The 15,114-nt window shown below is 44.3% G+C and overlaps 2 long non-coding RNA genes across 2 annotated transcripts in view; one reads left to right on the top strand and one right to left on the bottom strand.

The window, feature by feature from the left end:
* The window catches only part of LOC121100129, a 6,379-nt gene extending 334 nt beyond the window's left edge, over window positions 1–6,045 (top strand). Inside the window, exon 2 of the long non-coding RNA XR_005831858.1 lies at window positions 5,489–6,045. This is a non-coding gene — a long non-coding RNA (uncharacterized LOC121100129). The remainder of the gene's footprint in view (window positions 1–5,488) is intronic.
* LOC121100128 overlaps window positions 1–6,234 on the bottom strand; it is a 16,509-nt gene extending 10,275 nt beyond the window's left edge. The window contains exons 1-2 of the long non-coding RNA XR_005831857.1: window positions 6,079–6,234; window positions 5,192–5,382 (exon numbers count right to left, since the gene is read on the bottom strand). This is a non-coding gene — a long non-coding RNA (uncharacterized LOC121100128). The remainder of the gene's footprint in view (window positions 1–5,191; window positions 5,383–6,078) is intronic.
* Between the last annotated feature and the right edge of the window lie 8,880 nt (window positions 6,235–15,114).

Below are 15,114 nucleotides of genomic sequence, written 5' to 3'. Positions count from 1 at the left end.
GGGGGGGGGGGGGGGGCGGTGCTGGGCAGATGCCTTTGCCTGCGGTTGTACCAGGAGCGGGCCATGAAGTCCTAAACTTGCGTGGCCTTCCACCTAATGACTTTTGAACTTGATTGTTCAAAGAATGAAAAGAAAGGAAAAGGAGAATTGTATTTTCTCACATTCCTTTGAAGCATTTCCATCTGCTTTACACTGGGTCACTCAGTAGTTATTTCTACTTGATAGTTATTGTCCCTAATTTGTGTGATGCCTTTAAATTGTGCCTTCCCTGGGCACCTGACTGGCTCAGTTGGTAGAAAATGAGACTCTTAATCTTGGGGTCATGAGTTCAAGCCCCACATCAGGCGCGGAGATTACTTAAAATAAAATTAAAAATAAAAGTAAATGAATTGGGCCCTCCCAGTAAGATTGAGACTATGCTCCTTTGTGTTCACCACTCTCTCCTCCGTTTGCCTAGAGCTAAAAGGGCAGCAAACCCCACCCCTGGTTCCCTGCAAAGGAAAACAGCTCAGCCCCTAGCTCTGGCCTTGCCTGATAGTCTTTCCTGGCCCCATGCCAGCCCTATCAGTTATTTGCACATGGATGCCCCTGGGGGGCAAGAGGGAGGCTGGAAGGGGGAGGAAGGGTTGTCTGTGGGGCCCCTGTCCCTTAGGAGAATGAAGTACTCAGCCCAGGAGGAAGACTCAGTGTTCTAGACTTTGGATTGTAAGGGAAGCGATTTTGAAAAGGTTAACCATGGTGGCGCCTGGGTGACTCAGTCAGTTAAGCAACTGAATCTTGATCTCAGCTCAGCTCTTGATCTCAGGGTCTGAGTTCAAGGCCCTGTTGGGCTCCATCCTGGGTGTGGAGCCTACTTAAAATAAAAGGTTAACCTACAGGTATATGACAGTCCATAAAGAAAACAGGTGAGGACTACCAGAAATTACAGCATGGCTCCACCCTCTTGCTGAAATGGCATATTCTTTTGAATGCTTTGGGTAATTTCACAACACTGAGTGCTCGCTAGGAGCAGCTTTCCATCATTGAGGATGGAAATAAGGGTAATCAGGAATATCCTTCCCGTCTGTACTGCCAGCTCAGATCTCCTCTGTGACCAGCCTCTTTCCCCTTGCCAAGTCCTCATCCCGTCAGAAATCAATTTATTCATGCAAGTGGGACAATGGTCGGCAAATTGAGCAGGAAAAAAATAATAATAAATTCAATTACGCAGCATCTGAGGCTTGAATTCCAGTAAAACAAAACTTCCCGTCTTCCTCCTCCCACTCACGCGAAAGCATTTACGTTGACACAGCGCTATCTGCTGGCATCCTGGACCAGTGCAGCTCATTTCCCTCATTCAGAACACAGGGAGACGTCCATGAAAGCATGGCCACCCTCCTGTCTAGTGTGGTGGTTAAACTTGGCACAGGTCAGAATCATCTTGGGAATTCATTCATTCATTCATTCGTTCATTCGTTCACTCATTCATTCATTCGTTCATTCATTAATTCATGGTTTTATTTATTTGAGAGAGAGTGTGCACAAGCCGGGGGAGGGGCAGAGGGAGAGAGAGAGAGAGAGAGGGACAAGCAGACTCCCCCCTGAGCAGGGAGCCTGATGTGGGGCTGAATCCCAGACCCTGAGATCATGACCTGAGCCAAAGTCAGATACTTAACTAATTGAGCCACCCAGGTGCCCCTTGGGGCATCTTTCAAATGGAGACTCCTATAGGCTTTGCCCTGCATCAGTTCTGAGTTGGTGGGTCTAAGATAGGTCCCAGGAACACCTGTATTTTAAACAAACTTCCCAGGTGACTCTTAAGCAGGGAGTCCATGAATTGCATTTTGAGAAAAACTAATGATGGAGAAGTCATAGTGCAATCCACTCTTACAATGTAATCTGGTAAATGCCACAAAGTATGGATAGAGTCTGCTGGGGACACAGAGAAGGGACATCTAATCAGACTCGGGAAGAGACTAGAAAAGCTTCCCAGAAGGTAAGACTCTAGACAAATAGAAGTTGACAAGATGAAGAGGGGAGCAGAGGATCCAGAGAGAGGGCGCGGCAAACACAGAGGCAAGAGGGCATGAAACCGCACACAGGTTGTGTGGGAAACTGGAGCCAAGTGTGGTTGAGAGTCCGGCCCTGCCCTCCTCTGACACTTACTGTGTGATCTTAATTCTTCCCTAACCTCACTGTGCCTTGTGTTTCCTCTGTAAGATAGGGACCATAATAGTATCTACCTCACAGGGTTGTTGTGATGATTGAATATATTAACACATGCAAAGTATTTAACAAAAGTGCCTAGCACATAGTAAGATTCACTGGACGTTAGTTATTATTTATTGTCAGACTACTAACTGATGGGTACACTGAGCCATTGCTCCCAATGCTGCACTCTCTGTTTTCGAATTGTACGGCCAGGAGTGCCTGGGTGCCTCCGTCTGTTAAGCCTCTGACTCTTGATTTTGGCTCAGGTCATGATCTTGGAGTCATGAAATTGAGCTCCGTGTCAGGCTCCTCACTGAGTGTGGAGCCTGGTTAAGATCCTCTCTCTCTCCCTCTGCCCCTCACCCCCAGCACTCTCTCTCTCTCAAAAAAAAAAAAAAATTTTTTTTTTTAGAATTGTACATCCATGTCCTTTGCTAAATAACTTTGCAGCACCTCCCACTAGCACAGAGTGGGTTCCTCTCTTCGGCATTCATGCCTTGATCTGGCCAATGCAGTGTGGTGAGACTGGGACCCAGGCAGAGGCTTTAAATATGCTTGTGAGGTTTGGCTTGCTCTTTTGTGCTTATGCAATTCACCAGCCCTGACCTCGCTGGCCGCTGGGCCTGGAATGATGAAGACCACAGAGCAGACCTGGGCTAGACCTGCAGCCTCAGTTTAGAGGAATGGGGGGCAGTCAACCCACAGGCTTGTGAGCAAGAAAATGGCTGTGCGTCACAGATGTGAAAGCTGTTGTTACAGAGCGTTATTGAAACAACTGCAGATACACTAATGGAGGAAAACATTTTCTGGCCAATTTTTTTACACTTATTCAAAGACTCTGATATCTCTCTACTAAGCTCCTCGAACTAGGCAGCGTGAGCTGCCCAGGGATCCTAGATCTCTGACAGTACACCAGGCCTTCTCAGCCTTTGTTTGTTTTTGTTTTGTTTAAGATTTAATTTATTTATTTGAGAGAGAGAGCACGAGTGGGGGAAAGAGACAGAGGGAGAGGGAAGCAGAGTCCATGCTGAGCAGTGAGCCCGACGCGGAACTCCACCGGACTTGATCAGGACCCTGAGATAATGGCCGGAGCAGAAGTCAGCTGCTTAACAGACTGAGCCACCCAAGCATCCCTCAGCCTTTGTTAAGAGCAATCAATATAGAGGTTTCCCAACTTGTAGACACTGAGGGGTGACTTTGGGTGTCTTCAGATCCATGAGAAGAGAGGTACTGAGCCGGAAAAGTGGCAGATGCTCAACCCACTTCTGCTTATACCCTTCCTTCCCCTTGGCCAAACTCAGTTCATGGCCCTGACCACAGAGTGACCCAACAAAGCTAAATTTAATTATATGCTTGAAACAGAAGTGGGCCCAACCTGACCTCCAAACATCCTAAGAGCAGCAGTATTCCCAAGGCCATTAGCTTTGTGGAAAGGACCTACAGGAGTGGTCAGGGATTCTTGGGTCTTTGTTCATTCCTTAGTTGTACCTGATAATCCTGCTTCATTCTAGACAGCAGAGTGGAGAGAGCACTGGGTCAGGAGCCAAAAAAAATTGCTCTGCTGCCTACTTGGCTGACGTGGCGTAAATCACTTAAACTGTCTGTCTCTCAGTTTTCTGTCTGTAAAATGGGGATGATAGGACCTGCCCTCCAACCATTCCTTAGCTGTTGTAAGGATAAAATGAAAACGTGCTCAAAACTGTAAAGTGAGGGTTGCCTGGCTGGTTCAGTTGGTTGAGTGGGACACTCGAGCTCGCAGTCATGACATCCAGCCTCACGTTGAGGGTGGAGATTACTTTAAAAATAAAAAAATAAAATAAAATAAAATAAAATAAAATAGGGGCGCCTGGGTGGCTCGGTTGGTTAAGCATCTGCGTTCGGCTGAGGCCATGATCTCAGGGTCCTGGGATGGATACCCAGCTTGGGCTCCCCTTCAGCGGGGAGTCTGCCTCGCCTTCTGCCCCTCCCCCTGCTCGTGCTCACACTTTCTCAAATAAACTTTAAAAATCTCTAAAAAAGTAAAATGTACATATATATATTTTTAAAAACTGTAAACTGAAATCTAAATGCTAAGTCCTATCACCTGGAGCTTCATGGGGGCTGGGGGGCTGGGCGGGAGCGGGAAGCTGCGGGAACAGCACCTCCTTCCGCGCGTCGCAGGAACTGCAGCACCCGGGGGCGCAGCCTCGACCGGAGGGAGGAGCCTGAGGCTCAGGCGGCACCGAGCTTCCCCGACTTGAGGTTCCCTCCGTTAGCTGCGTTAGGACTTTCCTCCCGGGTTCAGTTGTACCTCTCGCTCTCCCTTCTCTCGGTCTGACTTCAGTCTGGGCCCGGGGTCGGCACCGCCGCGGAGAATCCTCCACCCGAGCTGTGATCGTTCCTTACCCGGTGTCGGGATGCATTCCTCACGGGGCGCCTTTGGGCGGGGAGGGGGGGGGAGCTCCTGAGACGTTTAGCACACATTCGGTTCTAGCAGAGGGCATCTTTAAACGTTTCTTTTGGTTTGGTTTGGTTTGGTTTGGTTTGGTTTGGTTTGGTTTGGCTTGGCTTTTGCTCATCAGTTAGTGCTTGCTGAGAAATCAGTATTCCTCGCCTGCTCCACCACAAAGGTTGAGTGAATTAGAAGCCCGGGGCAAAACTGCAAAGACTGTTTGTCTTGGGGGTCCTTTTCTGTACAGGGTTTTTTGTTTGTTTTGTTTTTGTTTTAAGCACCAAGAGCCTAGGTCCAGGTTGTTCTCGAAACCCTTCCCATGACACGCAGATCCTCACGGTGCCCCAAGGCATCACAGTTCTAACTACTAGGACTAATTTGAGTTATTAACTTTTTAAAAGTTATTTGCTACACGATAGTATCTGAATGTGCTAACAGGTTCGCCTCTTAATAGCAGTCTGTGGACTCTTGAGGCAAAGGTGGGGAGGCGGGGAGAGAGGAGAAGAAAGAGAATTTCAATTTCAAATAAAAAGAGTTGCCTAAAGAGATTATCTGTAGACCTAGACTTACATGTACAGGACGATGGGGCACCCATCGCGAAGAGCCTCAGCGCCTGCTCTGAGACAGCCGCGATCACCCTTGGCTGCGGAGGAGAGTAAGGCTCAGCAAGGTGAGGAGTTCGCTCAGGTCTGTAGAACCGGGCCCAGGACTCGGCTCTTGGACTTTGCTCCTCATCCTGAGGCAGACGTTGCAAATACAGACTGAAAAGAGATACGGATATTTAAAAGAATTGTTCGCAGATTTTAATTTTCCTTTTTTTATGACTATTATTATTATTTAGTATTATTTGCTTGATTTGTTTTGCAGCAATCTTTAAGATCCTCGTCTCCTGCTCACTGGAAGGCAGACTCAGCTTTGCTGTGTTCACCGTTCTAGTCCTAAAACCAGGCCTGACCTTCTGTAAATACTAATTGAAACAAACAAAAATGAATCAATCAATATGAATAACAAAAAGGTGATGTTATCAATTATGCCTCAATAAAGCTGAAAAAAATGGGCTGAGAAAAATCCACTGTCAATTTTTTTTAAGTGATTTTATGTTAAATTGGATTTGTTTTATTCTTAATATGAGATGGGGATAAAAATTATATAGGTTCGTTACATTTTTTTCAAATGAAACAGAAAAGTGAAACAAAAAAATTAACACATGACACCCATTAGGACTGCACGCACACAGAAAAGAGGCACGTGAGGACAGAGTAAGAAAGTGGCCTTGTGGGGCGCCTGGGTGACTCAGGTCAGGATCTCAGGGTCCTGGGATGGAGCCCCGCTGTCTGCCCAGCAAGGGGTCCACATCTCCTTCCCCCCCCCCAACTTCATGCTCTCTCTTTCAAATAAATAAAATCTTAAAAAAAAAAAAAAAAGTGCCATGTGCAAGCCCAGAAGAGAGCTCTCACCAGACACCAGTCCCGATGACACCTTGATCTTGGACTTCTAGCCTCCAGAACTGTGAGAAAATAACAAGTGAAGCAGCTCAGATTATGGCATTTTGTTGCGGCAACTGGAGCAGACCAACACAGGATATATGTCTACATTTCTCTTGAGTAAATGGTAGACATGCATTTAACTTTACAAGAAATTGCCTAACTGTTTTCGAGAATAGCTGTATCATTTTGTGTTGTCATCAGCAATGTAGGAGAACTGTATCCTTACATCCTCGTCAATACTTGCTGTTACTTGGTGGGTTTTTTTTTTTTAATTTAATTTAATTTTTATTTCTTAAGATTTTTATTTATCCATTTGAGAGACACAGAGCACGAGTTGGGGGAGGGGCAGAGGGAGAAGCAGACTCCCCACTGAGCAAGTAGCCTAATACGAAGCTCAATCCCCAGACCCTGGAATCATGACCTGAGCAGAAGACAGACGCTTAAGCGACTGAGCCACACAGGCGTCCCAATATTGAGTGTTTTATGCATAAACACGGTATGTTTAACCATTTATTTAGGTCTCTATAATTTTTCTTGGAAATATTTTGTAGTTTTCAGTATTCATTCTTTGTACTCAATTTGTTAGAATTACCCCTAAATATTTTTTTATTTTAATATTACCACAAAGGGCATTTTAAAAACTTTTTATTTGTATTTGTCTGTTGCTAGTGCATAGAAATCCCATTGTTTCTCTGTGTTTGATCCTGACTGAATCTTGTAACTGGAACTCATTAGTTCTAGTAGCTTTCTTGTAGATTTCCTTAGGATTTTCTATATACATGCTCATTTTTTAAAAAGATTTAAAAAAGATTATTTATTTATTTATTTGAGAGAGAGAGAGAGAGCATGAGCAGGGTGAGTGGCAGAGAGAGAAGCAGGCTCCCCACTTAGCAGGGACCCCGATTCCGGACTCGATCCCAGGACCCAGGGATCATGACCTGAGCCGAAGGCAGATGCTTAACCAACTGAGCCAGCCAGGCGCCCCTACATGTTCTCATTTTAACAGTTCCCCACAGGTCTACATGATAGGTATTACAGTAATGTCTTAGAGATGTATCACTCCAATGGATCATATTTTATTTTTTTATTAATCAATTAATTAATTTTTGTTTAAATCTTGGGAAACATTTAGCATCAGTATAAAAAAGCCTTCCTCAGGGCACCTGGGTGGCTCAGTCGGTTGAGCATCCAACTCTTGGTTTTGGCTTAGGTCATGACCTCAGGGTCGTGAGATAGGCTCCAAGCTAGCAGAGTCTGCTTGAGATTCTCTCCCTTTTCCTCTCCCTTCCTCTCTGCCCCCTTTTCCACACCCCGGGCTCTAAATTAATTAATTAATTAAATCTTTTTTAAAAAATTTATTTATCTATTTGAAAGAGAGAACGAGAGGGAGCACAAGCAGGGGGAGCAGGAGAGGGAGAAGCAGGCTCTTCATTGAGCAGGGACCCCAATGCCAGGTTCGATCCCAGGACCTTGGGATCATGACCAGAGCCAAAGGCAGACACTTAACCAACTGAGCCACCCAGGCACCCCTAAATAAATAAAATCTTTTTTTTTTTTTTAAAAGCTTTCCTCTTTGTTTTCGTTCTCCCCTCTGAATGCCATTACATGGCATTTCATTATACGCGTGAACCACACTTGAGTTGACCAGTGAGTACCACTTTAAGGGTTTTTTTGTTGTTGTTGTTGGGGGGGGGGGAGTTGTTTTTTAATCAGGAAGGCAACTTTCTCTTTTCTTTCTTTTCTTCTTTTTTTTTTAACCTTTTGACTGCCTTCTCTCATTTCTCCTACTCTCCACCCTTGCCTCTGGCAACCACCACCAATCTGTTTTCTCTATTAGCTTGGCTTTTTGTTGCTGTTGTTGTTTGAGATTGCCCATAGCAGAGAGAACATACAGTATTTGACTTCACTTAGCATAATGCCCTCAAGGTCCATCTGCACTGTGGCAAATGGCGAGAACTCATTCTTTTCACAGCTGAATAACATTCCATGGCATACACCACAATTTCTTTATCAATTCTTCCATCAGTGGACACGTAGGTTGCTTCCATATCCTGGCTACTGTAACTAATACTGCAGTGAATATGAGGGTGTGTATAACTTTTCACTCTAGTGCTTTTGTTTTCTTCTGACAAAAACCCAGATGTGGGGTTGCTGAATCGCACGGGAGTTCTAGTTCCAATATTTTGAGAAACCTCCATAGTGCACAGTGTTTTTCATAGTGGCTGCATTGACATTCCCACCAATGGGGCACAAGGGTTCTCTTTTCTCCAACTCTTTGCCAATGTTTGTTATTTCTGGTCTTCAGCCATCATCATATAGCCATTCTGACAGGTGTGAGATGGTATCTCATTGTGGTTTTGATTTGCATTCCCCTGATGATTAATGCTGTTGAGCGTCTTTTCATGTACCTACATGTTGGCCATCTGTAGGTCTTTGGGAAAATGAAATACCATTGCATGAATAGACTTCATTTTATTTATCCATTCATCTGTTGAAGGAGGTTTGAGCTGCTTCTACCTTCTGGCTATTTTGAGCAATGTTGCTATAAACATTCATGTACAAGTTTTTGCATAGACATAAACCTTCGTTTCCCTTGGGTATATACCCAGGAGTGGAATTGGGCTAAATTGGTGTTTAATTGAGAAATTGCCAGATTATTTTTCAAAATTACTGTACCATTTTATACTTCCACCAGCAGTGCATGAGAATTCCGGTTTCTCCACATCTTCACCAACACCTGCTGTGATCTGACTTTATTTTAACCTCCTCCTTACTTCTCAATTTTTCTTTTTCCTTACCTCCTTCACTTGCTTCCCTATTTCCTCTCCTCCCTTGCACAAATCATCAGAATTTCTAATATTACGGAGACCCTAAAATAGTTCCACCAAGGAGACCTTTCCCCTGTGTTTTCTTCGATCCTAAACTCCTCTTCCATTAAAATCGCTATTGGTCTCTAAACCCACATTTCTACTATCTTTGAATTTCTAATCCTTAGCAGCCAACCCCCATCTAAATGCATTGTACTCCATCAGTGTTTCTAAGGATCTCAGGGTTTGAAAGAACCTTAAAAGTTCCTAATCTAATTCATTTTGTTTAATGAAGGATGGAGGTAGAAAGAAGACTGAATAAAAAGAATGTGCGAAACAAGAAAAGAGGGAAGCAGAGGGAGGGGAAGAGAAGGAGGACCGAGTATACACCTGACATTTTACATACATCATCTTATTCGAATCTCACAATGACCCCATAGATTGGTGTTATCCTCCCCCTGTTTCATAAATGAGGTTACTGGAGCTAAGAGAAGTTAATTATTTTGTTCAAGGTCCTTCAGCTTGTGAGAGTCAAATTTAGCTGCCTGCAACTCCAAATCCTGGGATCCAAGAAACTCTTGAATTTCAAGGAGGAGGATTACCCTCAAGGGTGTATGATGACCTTTTCCCTTGGTCCTGGGACAGACATGCCCTGGATGGACCACAGCTTTGGAAATGAGGGGGCATTATTAGGAGAATAACACAGTGTCTTATTTCTGAAAGGAGTCAGCGCTATGATGGGAGTAGTTTTGTCTGAAAGGACAGGTGATGCCTCAGGCGAGGAGAACATAGGCTAGGAAATTGGCCAAGGTTATGGTATTTGTCACCTGGAAGGAATGCCAAAGTTAGATATGTGAGATAGTATGGAAAATTCCAAGCGAAAACTTCAGAACATGGGTTACCTCAGTACCAAAGGAAGCTACTCATATTTCTGCAAGCTATTCAAAGAGCAGTAGCAATTTATAAAAATAGACAGAACAAGGTCATTACACAACCAAGTTCATTTGTTTCATTTTGCCTTTGACTTCTAGGGGTTGCTTCTGAAAACATTTTTAAAAATTACGTCTGGGGGTGCCTGGGTGGCTCAGTTGGTAAGGCATCTGACTCTTCATTTCGGCTCAGGGTGGTGATCTTGGGGTTGTGAGATGGAACCCCGTGATGGGCTCCCTGCTCAGCAGGCAGTCTGTTTCTCTCCTGATCCCTCGCCCTGCTCGCTCTAGCTCTCTCTCTCTCTCTCTGTCTCATTTTCAAATAAATAAATAAATAAATAAATCTTAAAAAAAAAAAAAAAGTCTTGTTGCAGAGTTAACAAAGTCAAATCTATAAACCATAACCAGAGAAGTCTGATCTCAGGTGCCTGGGTGGCTCAGTCAGTTAAGTGTCTGCCTTCGGCTCAGGTTACGATCCCAGGGTCCTGGGATCCAGCCCTGCATCAGGCTCTGCGCTCAGTGGGGAGTCTGCCTCTCCCCCTGCCTCTCCAATAGCTCGTGTGCTCTCTCTCTCTCAAATAAATAAATTAAAAAAATTTTTTTTTTTTTGAAGAGAAGTCTGATCTCCATCTCTGTCTCTCTGCCCCTTTCCCTCCTCCCCCTAGAGGTAATGGGGTTTTTGTTGTGCTTTGTTTTGTTTTTTTACAAACTCACAACCCTGAAATCAAGACCTGAGCTGACAGGTGGTGATGGCAGGGTCATGGGTTGGAGCCTTGCATTGGGCTCCATGCTCAGCAAAGAGTTGGCTTGAGATTCTCTCTCCCTCTCCCTCTGCCCTTCCGCTTGTGCTCTCTCTCTCTGAAACAAATAAATCTTAAAAAAAAGAAAGAAAGAAAAAGAAAAAAGACCTAAGCTGACATCAAGACCTGCGGTGAGATCAAGAGTCAGACACTTAACCAACTGAGCCACCCAGGAGTCCCTGGGGTGTGGTTTTTCCCCCATACTTTAAAAAAAATATATTTGTCAGAGAGAGAGAAGCACAATCAGGGGGAGCAGGAGGCAGAGGGAGCGGGAGAAGCAGGCTCCCCAGTGAGCAGGGAGCCCGATGCGGGACTTCATCCCAGAACTCTGAGATCATGACTAGAGTTGAAGGCAGACGCTTCACCGACTGAGCCACCCAGGTGTCCCTTCATTTGTTCTTTTAACTTTGTTTTTATCTATTTCCTTTTTTTAAAAAGTAATCTCAATGACCAAGGTGGGACTTGAACTCATGACCCTGAGACCAAGAGTCGCATGCTGTACTGACTGAGCCAGCCAAGCACCTCTTATCTATTTTTTACAAAATATAAGGTATATTCATCTCTTCTTCCCCCTCTAGTTAAATGGTAGTTTATTACCTTCAGTTTTGCCACCTTGCTTTTTTCCACTGGAGATCATGTCCTAGCAGTATACAGAGGTATTTCTTCCTTTTTCTTGTGAATGTGTGTTTATAGCTCTTGCCTATTTCCCACAAGGTGACGGTTTTCCTTTTCTTCTCCATCTTTTTAAGCCCTTCATATATTAGGGATGTTTACAGTGATGGGCTGGAGGGGGCTAGTGGCAGCTTACAAGTGCTGATTGTTAAATCGTCAGGAATTCTGTGACCAAGTTGATGCCACATCGGTACAGTTGAGCGCATTTTGGGAATTTAAAATCTGTTCTGGTGGGAATATTTACACCACGGTGATGGGCAAATCCTGTGAATCAGGAAGTCCTCCTTGCCTTCTAGGACACAACCACTGGACATCAATCTCCTCTAAGTTGGAAATATTTTTTCCCAGGTTTTAACTTGTCTTTTTGTTTTGCTTATGATGTGTTTTGCTATGCAAAAATTTTATTGTCGCTGTTGTTTTGGATAATGCAAATTTCAGTCTTTTCCTTAATTGCCTCTGGATTTTGAGTTTGGAAAATTTCTCCAATCCTTCCATGACAGAGGCATCCGCTCGTAGTTCCTTCTAGTACTTATATAGCTTTATTTCTTTAAAAAAATTTTTAACATCTTTGACCCATTTGGAATTCATCTTGTGTGGAGAAACAGATATGATTGTCTGGCTATCCATTTACCCCCATACTATTTTTGAAGAGCACCTTTTTCTTCCACTGATTTGAGATGCCAACTTGATCACATATTAAATTTCCAGATGCAATTATTTTCAGATCTTTCTACTTTGTTTCTTTTATTAATCTATGTATTCATGTCCCAATACCTTAATCTTATTATACAGGACTTATCATGTTTTAATAACTGGTAGGGCTAGCCTCTCTTCATTTTCTTCTTTCTCGGGGCTTTCCCAAATATTCTTGCTTATTTAATCATCCACGTGAGCGTTATAATAAAATCGTCTTAACCCTAGGCTCCTTCTTCGATTGTTTCTGCCAAGTGTTAAAAAAAATATGGCCTTGTATTTTCTGACGTGTGACTCTTCTGGTCTGTACCCCCACTTTAGTCGAGACCTTCTCTTTCTTTCCCCCTTGATGTCCTTGTTCTAGATAATTTGAATTCTACTTCCGGACGTTTCCTCGCAGAGAAAGCATTTTGTAAATGTCATCTAGCACTTTATGAAGTCACTAATTCTGTTGCTAAATGGCTATGGGATTTAGAATAAAACCATTTCCAGATTTTTTCAGCTATACACTGTAAATAAAAAAACATTCTATTTCATAGGGGTTTTGTTTTGTACAATTAGAAATCATTTTCAGTCCGTTCTCAATCACACCTATCAGCAGAACTGGACCCCCGTAAGCACTCCCTCCGTGAAACCTCTCCTCCTCAAACTCCCTGTTTCTTCCTCAGCCTCCAAATGGTGGAGAGCCCCAGAACTCAGATTTCAGACCCCTTCTCCTCTCATCTAAACTCACTCCCTAAGTGAGTTTATACTATGTTGAGACTCTAAATGAGGACCCCTGAATTTTATATCTCCAGCCTGGACCTGCACTACGTCCTCAAAAATTTGTACCTCTAACCGCTTCCTTATCAACTCTCGGATGTCTCAAAGGTGTCTCCAATTTAACCTACCCCAAAACAACTCTGATACTCTCCCCAAACCTGTTTCCCTTACAGTCTTCCCAATCTCAGTTAATGACACTTCTGTTCTCGTAGCTGAGGGAAAAACTTTTTGTCCACTCCCGAATCCACAAAGCCCTGGGTTCTCTCATGTGACCACAGGTGGCAGTTCAGCACGAAAAGCTGGAATGACTGGGACAGCTGGGTCTCTCTCCACACTGGTCTGTCTAGGGCTTCTTCAGACCCTGGCTTGGGCGGGATTCCTAGAGGGCAGGCCCCAGCATACAATCTCTTCTTGATTTACAGCTTCTGATGTACCCGTATGAGCTCAGTGTCTCTACCACTGGAGCCAGGGAAGCAGTGAGGAACTGGCCCCAGGAATGCCTATGTATGGTGAAATGACTTGGCGGGGGCCCCGCCGCCAGATCCCCCACATCCCCCACAGTTCGGCAGTTACTTACTCATTTGTAATCAACAAACCTTAGCAACGCAGCAGTTAAGTTGGCAGCTTTGCGGGGCCTGTTGATGTGACCACAACACTCAGCTCTTCCTCCCCAATGACAGGATGATTCCTCAGCTATTTTGTCTAAAGGCTTGTTTCTAAGGCAATTTCCCTCAGGATTTTCTTTCAGGGCTCTTTTGCAGCTAAAAGCTCACATGTCCCCGGCTTTGGGAATTAGAAGTTCTTTCTCTACACATTCAGGTTTCCTAGTGTTTCACAACTTGTACCTGCCCAGACTTTTCCCTTCTTTTGTTAGTTCTGTTTCATACATTTTCCAATCCATTCATGCCTGGTTTTTTTCTTACATAATCCCTTCCTTTGATTTCCTGGGGTTATTTTCATGTCCTTTTTCTAACTACACGAATTGAATGTTTAATTCATTTGTTTTCATTCTTTCTTAATCATGAATATTACAAGCTATTAAATTTCTTTTTTTTTATAGATATTAACTTATTTATTTGAGAGAGAGGGAGAGAGAGACGGACAGGAAGAGAGAGAGCACACAAGCGAGCATGAGGGGGCAGGGAGCCCAACTCGGAACTCAATCTCAGGACCCTGAGATCATTACCTGAGCCCAAGGCAGACGCTCAACCAACTGAGCCACCCAGGCAACCCCAAGCTATTAAATTTCTAGGTACACTGCCTTCTACCTGTTAAATCCCCCCATCCAGTCACCCAGCTCAGATACACTTACCCTGTAGCTGGCATTGTACTTTACACACATTATTTTTACAACCCATACTAATCTTCAATGCCCATTTTACATATGAAATACGCACTCAGATGTCTGTCTTGGGGCGCCTGGCGGGCTCAGTCAAAAGAGCATGCAATTCTTGATCTCAGGGTTGTGAGTTCAAGCCCCACATTGGCTGTAGAGATTACTAAAAAAAAAAAAAAAAGTTTTTAATTAATTATTTTAAAAAATGTCTGTCTTGTGTTTCTATTCCTGGGACATTTGAACATTCAGTTTGAAGGCATTCCCCTAGCCTGTGCCCCTCTCACTGTATCTTCTACTTCAATACTCACAGCAAATGCCAGTTCTTCAGAGTAAAGTTTAGTAAAGCACCGACCCCCTGATCTAAAACAGCCTCCCTCCACACTTTCGCACATTCTATTTTATTTTGCTCATAGCACTATCTCAAATTATCTTGTTCATTTGTTTCCTTGCGATGATCTGCCTCCACCACTTAACTTTAAACTCCAAGGAGTAGACATTGTTGTCTTGTTCAACACTGCATTCCTGGGGCTCCTCGGAGTACCTGGCGCGCAGTAGGCGTAAGTAAATCTTTATGGAATCAATGCATTGTCGAAAGCAAATAATGCAGCTCTTAGAGGATGCGGCACTTCGAGACTCTGCTGAGTAAAATCAACAGCTACTTTGGAATCTGAAAGTGTGATCCTGGGACGTAAGAGGCATCCCTCCATAGATGTGCCTTAGAGCAGCTCACTCAATTTCAGCTGGGTGTCCCCTCCTGTGAGAAGAGGAGGAAATGATCATAGTCACCGTGATTCTGCACAGATACAAACGTACCTCACAAACCAGCGTGAAAGCAAGAGAGGAGGAGGAGAGGTCGCCCAGCAGCACAGGGGGCAGGGAAGTGAAGGCTGGGGGGAGGAGGAACGGTCTGGTGACCCGGGATTGGTGGCGAGGGGGCGCAGGGCTTGGGAGTGGCGAGAGGGAGCGCCTGGGCGGGATGGGGTGGACCTGAGGGAGCCGGGGGGCAT

The sequence above is a fragment of the Ursus maritimus genome, unplaced genomic scaffold (genome assembly GCF_017311325.1).
Source record: "Ursus maritimus isolate PB19 unplaced genomic scaffold, ASM1731132v1 scaffold_34, whole genome shotgun sequence".
Classification (NCBI taxonomy): domain Eukaryota; kingdom Metazoa; phylum Chordata; class Mammalia; order Carnivora; family Ursidae; genus Ursus; species Ursus maritimus.
The sequence above is the reverse complement of the archived record's forward strand: the minus strand, read 5'-3'. Positions and strand labels throughout refer to the sequence as shown.